Source organism: Anomalospiza imberbis, chromosome 3 (assembly GCF_031753505.1).
Source record: "Anomalospiza imberbis isolate Cuckoo-Finch-1a 21T00152 chromosome 3, ASM3175350v1, whole genome shotgun sequence".
Lineage (NCBI taxonomy): Eukaryota > Metazoa > Chordata > Aves > Passeriformes > Viduidae > Anomalospiza > Anomalospiza imberbis.
This window is the reverse complement of record NC_089683.1, coordinates 6,133,116-6,139,115: the sequence shown is the minus strand read 5'-3', so window position 1 is coordinate 6,139,115 and position 6,000 is coordinate 6,133,116.

Below are 6,000 nucleotides of genomic sequence, written 5' to 3'. Positions count from 1 at the left end.
GAAAGCCATTTCTCGTAATTTGAGATTTGCCTTCCAATTTTTCAAAATGTCATTAAATATGAAGTCACTAGGAACGTATGTAGGAAATATTCCAGAATTTTGTGACCAAATCCCACGTGGAAATCTTTAACTTCACCTGTCAAACTTGAAATCTTATCTCATTTCCAATAATAGTAATAGAAAAATACTATCAAGGGAAGTTTTAAATAAAAATAGGCATAGGTTATAAGTTGTGTTTAGATTTGGATGCAAACATTCATATGGGCTAAAGTAAATGGTTAGAGATCTTGGAGTCATCTGATGGCTCATCCACCTCCACTGAGGTTTCTGGAGCTGCCATAGAGCTGGAGGTGAAAGTCAATGAAATAAATATGTCTAACTGCTGCTAGCCTGAGTGAGGCATCTGCCTGTTTCCTCTGCCCTGAGGAGACCTTTATATTAGTAAGCAATTTCTCTCTAGAGAAATAATTTTTCTCATTGCCATTTTTTCTTCTTCTTTTTACAATAGCCTTGGTTATGTTTTCCTTTTTATTTGGCAAATGGGTCCAACTCCTTTTCTTTTACTCCCCTGATTTCAATAGCCTGATTATTACCAGTTGTTTGGTACTCTAACGTGTATTGTTTTATTCCATATACTTTCTTGACCATGGGTTTTGGACTCTGTGTTTTGGGCTGGGACTGACCAGCAGAAGAAAAGGAAAGGAGGTCTGTTATTTCATGATGAAAAGATGAAATTTCCCAGTGCTGTGGATTTTGTTTAAAAATATGCTTCCTCCTATGTATGAAATTTACATTAAATTTAAAACCAGTCAAAAAGGAAGGATAGCAAACCAGTTTCTTTTATGATTTCCTTTGCAATATTGCAATTTTAAATTTTTTTTCTTCTTTCTCTGCCTCATGTTAATCTCACAAATACTCAGTGCAATGCAAGACACATAAGGTCTACTAATCCTTTCATTTGCCTTGCTGCAAAGAAGTGCACAGTGTGCAAGGTGCTAACCCTAATTCCTGCCCTTTCCTTTCTATTATCCTCAGTGAAAAATGTCCATTTCATATTTCCCAATCAGATGTGGTATTTCTCTGCTTTTGGATTACTGTTTCTGTCAGTGAGCAGGACAGGAGCTCAGTGAAATGAATAACTACTCCCCACTTGAAAAGATGGCTGCTCCTGCTTCATTATCACAAAAATTCCTTATCACTACATGCCGAAATTAGGCCAAAAGTGACAAAGGTTGCAAAAGGAGACATGAGGCCTAGCTCATGCAACTACATAATGCCCAGGAATGTGACTTTCCACCAGTCTCTCTTTCTCTTTGCTTTCAGGTTCCATGAAGACACAGCCTGAATCATTTCACCCCAGTGTTCCTATTTTAATTGTTCTTGGTTTTATTTTTCATCAGACTTGCCAAGGTTCTTGTCTGGTCTAAACTCCCCTCCAGTTTCTCTCTTCTTGTTTTGCTTGACTGGAGTAAATATTTTTTCTGTGCTCTGTACTGGCAAGGGATTAAATATTTTGATGACACTTCCAGAGAAACCCAGCTTGAAGGGCAGTGAGTGTCATGGAAAAAGTTCTGATAAATATTTGGGGACAAACAGAATATTTACACGTGATCCTATGATGAAAATACCTTGCAGCATTATGGCAGGCAGAACAACCCCACAAACCAGAAGTTAAAATCTGCTTTATAGGACTTATGGAAGACAAGGTACATCTGACAGTAGTTGACAAGGTGGTGTTTGGTCATAGGTTGGACTTGATGATATCAAAGGTCTTTTCCAACCTAGCTGATTCTGTGATCTTCAGGAAATGCTGTACCCCTTCTTCCTTAACATCTCTTCTGCTATTGCCAGAAAAAAAGCTCAAAATGCCCTCCCCTCTAGCTACCTTCTTGGCCAGCCTGGAGTCCAATCTAGCTGTAGAAAGCTAAGAGAAACTCAAAACTCATGGACAAACTGAGACACGATCCTATCCAAGATGGATTTTCAAATGCCAGAAGCCAACAAGTCCATGACAGCTGCTGTGAAGCCTGGGGCTAATTAGCCACAGGATTAGTCTGAGGCTAATCTGCTTTAGGGTCTAAGCTACTTTAGGTGCTTGGAGAGATACTCTGGTGATGTGCCCCAGCATAACACCCTCACACTGATAGCCAGATTTTATAAATGATGAGAGCTGCACACTGCCCTAAGGTTAGCAGAAGTACAACATGCTCAGTTTTATTGATGTAGTGTTTCTTTTCTTTTCTTTTCCAGCAGTGAATACTGTTTAAATTACAGTAGAAATCTCTACCAGTCCTGATAATAGGGGCGGGGGATAAACCTGGCTTGTAGATCTGAGTAATATATACCCTCTACCCCAACACTCCACGATATTAGCTCAAGGCTTGTCGGCCTCTTGGGTTTTAATTAATGAAGTTCCTGTTAAGGACATTTTTTTCATCACTTGCTCTATTCCAACACATTTCTTTCATTTGAAACCTGAGGATTCTGCCAAGCAGGCCCACAGTGTCAGGAGGGGAGGGAGTGCCTGTCTAAACTACAGTCATGTCTCTGTTCAACTTGATTCAATTTAGTAGAATTTCACTTTGTCTAATGACAAGATGCTGTATTTTGACATTTGCCTATTTATGCTAAAGTAGAAGAATAATAAAATCAGTTTGGTGTCTGGCTTGCTCTATCTGTAGCTTTTACTTAAGAATGATAATACTCTTTTTTTGTTTGTTTGACTGACATTACTGTTTAGTTTCTGATTTGTTGTGTTGGACTGTTTACCCGTGAGCTTGTTGACTTTTGTTTTGGTTGGTGTTTAGTTGATTTTCTTGCTAAATAAAAGCTTTCCTAACAAACTGGCATTCTCTTCCTTGAACACACCCTTCCTCAGCTGCAAATCTAAAAAAAGGAGACAGCTTTGTTAAAGGAAGGAATTTCTTGTATATTTTTTTCCTTTAAAACTTATTGGAAAAAGTAAAATGCAACAACCAAACAAAAATCTTCTAGAGTGTTAGAGCAACAAATGCTGAGGCAGTGATTAAGAGGCATCCTGTTACTGAGGCAGAATCCCCTTGTGGCTTTGGGAAGCTGGGGTGGTGCTGGGCTGGCAGACCCTGGGATGGTATATTTGAATGATTTTTGTGTTGTGCTCCTCACCACAATGCATGACCACCTTCCAGGAGCCCACCACACACATGGTGTGTGTTTGTCATCTGCTCTGTGACACTCCTTCCCCAGCAGACTTGGGGGCACAATAGGGGATTTTGCTTTCCCAAGGAATATTTTCAAGTCCCATGTCAGAGGAGGTACCACAAAGGTAGGTGTCTTGTATTTCACCAGAGGACAGTAAGACTTGTGATGTTCATTAATTCCTGGGGCAATTAATTCCACAATTAAGCCCAGGAAATAAGAAATCTTTCTCCTTACCCTTATTGCAGAAAATTCACTTGAGCCAGGAAAGTTGTTTCTTTGGATAGGAAACCCTAAGAACACAAAAACCCTGCAAGTCACACCTGACAGGATGCACTAACAGCAATCATTTTCCTTCCCCCACAGACCAATATTTCTGGCAGAAAAATGACACAGCCTTTGATCTCAAGCAAGCCCTGGAACACTCTACATTGAGCCTCATCACAGCATTTGCAATCCCAGCCCAGTTTGTGAGCTGAACCTCAGAGCACTTGTGTCACAACATTCCTGTCATCCTCTCTGCTTGAGGGTGGGAGGATTTTGAAAAGGAAGATCTAGTGACATTGGTCCTGGCTTAACTCAAAGCAAGTCCTGCCTGATAATTAAGGTTTCCCCAGGGTAGAACCCAGAAAGATGGACTGTTGGAGCTATACTGCTCTCTCCTTCCGTCTCTTACGTGGACAACCAGAGCATTGGCCCGGGCCATGAGGCTCCAGCAGGCCCCTGCTCCTCAATCTAAGGGCATTGGCTTTAGTCTCAGCTGGGAAGTGGAACCAAGCTTTGTCCTGTACAGCCACAGAATGATTTTAAGTAATTTCTGCAATTTCATCCCTGTGCTATTCACATCAAAGGTAGTCTTGGATGTTGACCTTTCCTCTGGGACTTTGAGGAATGTGTCTCTGTGTTGATGCACGTCAAATAAACAAACAAAACACAAAGCCAAATCAAAAGCAAAGAAGAAAGCCCACATTTAAACCCTATGATGAATAGCATGCTTTATTTCTAAAAAGAAAAAAAAAAAAAAGCCATGTTTTGTTATCAGTAATCAGTAATTTGTTAATTTGTTTGCAGTTAATTCCACTGCAAAACTGGCTTTTGGGTGCCTTCTGAACAAAGTAGTTTGTCACAGCCCTGATTAATTATGGTCACTACAAATCCGTACCTGTTCCTGGATACTTTGTTGTCCCAGATCTCATCACAAGGTTTTCTTTTAAGCTGAGCACTCAGATGCAGCCCTGTCCCATGGAGGGAGAACAAGAAATGTTTCCTGCTTGTTTTCATGCCAGTCATGAGGAGATCCCACCCTCCATCCTTGGCTCTGCTCTGAATTCTCCCTCTGCAGCAAGGGACAGCTCTTCCCCATGGATCAGTGTTGAAACCTTTAACAGGATGGTGGCTGCTATAAACTGTAATGGAAGCCTATAATTTCTTAAATATATCACCTATCTTTATTGAGCCCAGCATTAGAATCTCTTTAAATTGGTGGTTAGTTGTCATTTGTGTAGTTTGGCTTTTGTTAGATGCATTTTCTCCAAGAATTATGAAAACAACTTTAAGCTCTGAATTCAAGCTCAGCAATCTCAGACTGTAGACCATCACCTGGGTAACAGAATCTACTCTTCTGAGAGCAGATGTAGCAGATGCTTAAGCCTGGGAGGTCCCCCAAGGGTCTTTTCTCTACACAAATCCAAACATCATTGGGTACATTTCCAAACATTCAGGGAAAAAAAAAAGTTAAAAATTAAATATATAACACAAGAAAGCAAAACAACCTTAAAACTATAGTATTGAACATGATGAGACCAGAACAGACTCAAATCATCACCACTGATTTTGGCACTTTCAATTGCAGGACATTGGCCAGGTGAAAATGCCCAAGGAATCCACCCAATGCACAAAACTGTTGCAAATCTGATATGGAGAAGATTTTCCTGCCCCTGTAACTGCTGAGCAGTTTAAACCTGAGCACAGGAGCAAAAAGAAATCAAGAGGGAAGCAGCAGTGCCCCTGACCCCATGTCCCATGTCAGAGTGCTGCCAATCTGTGAGGAATCTGAGTAAAATAGGGAAAAAATAAACACCAAAAATCAGCAGCCAAGTTGTTCATCAAAGGTGGGAAAAAAATCTTCCTGGCTTCTCTAGGCCTCCAGTGGAAACCCTGAAGCATGGAATTAATTAAATACAAAGAAACATAATTAATTTAATTAAATGCAGTCCTTTTAGAAAGGGTTGCTCTGATTAATGCCTGCTCCTGCAAACATTTTTGAATATATTTAGCCCCATTCCCAAAGACAACATTTGCAGGATCTTGATTAGAGCAGCTAAGAGCTCACAAATATGAGTGCAAGTGGATGCTTTGCACTTGTAGTGTGAAAACAGACACAAGAAATAAGATTTAAACAACACAGAGATCAAAACATCCCTTGGTTTAATATCTGCTGGGGCCAAGAGGCACCATTCAGATCACCTAGACTGACTCTCTGCATAATGCCAACCACAAAACCTCACCATGTGATTCTCATATTAGGTCCATCAGAATCTGATCCAGCCAGATCCTGCCACCCATTTCCATAACACAATGTTTGGTGGGGCTTTTTGGTACATTGATTTCACCCTCTGATAGCACTTGGCAGTGGCTGAGTTCAAATTCATTAAGTCAAACCATATCCCAATTAAGTGGCAGACCTTATCATATCACTGGTGTTGATCAGTTCCCACACAACAAAACCCATTAAATAAAACATCCCAGCTGAAAGCTTTAGAAATGAGTCTCAGTCACCTCCAACAGAGTTTGGGAAACTAAGGCTCTGAGACAGACAGCTTA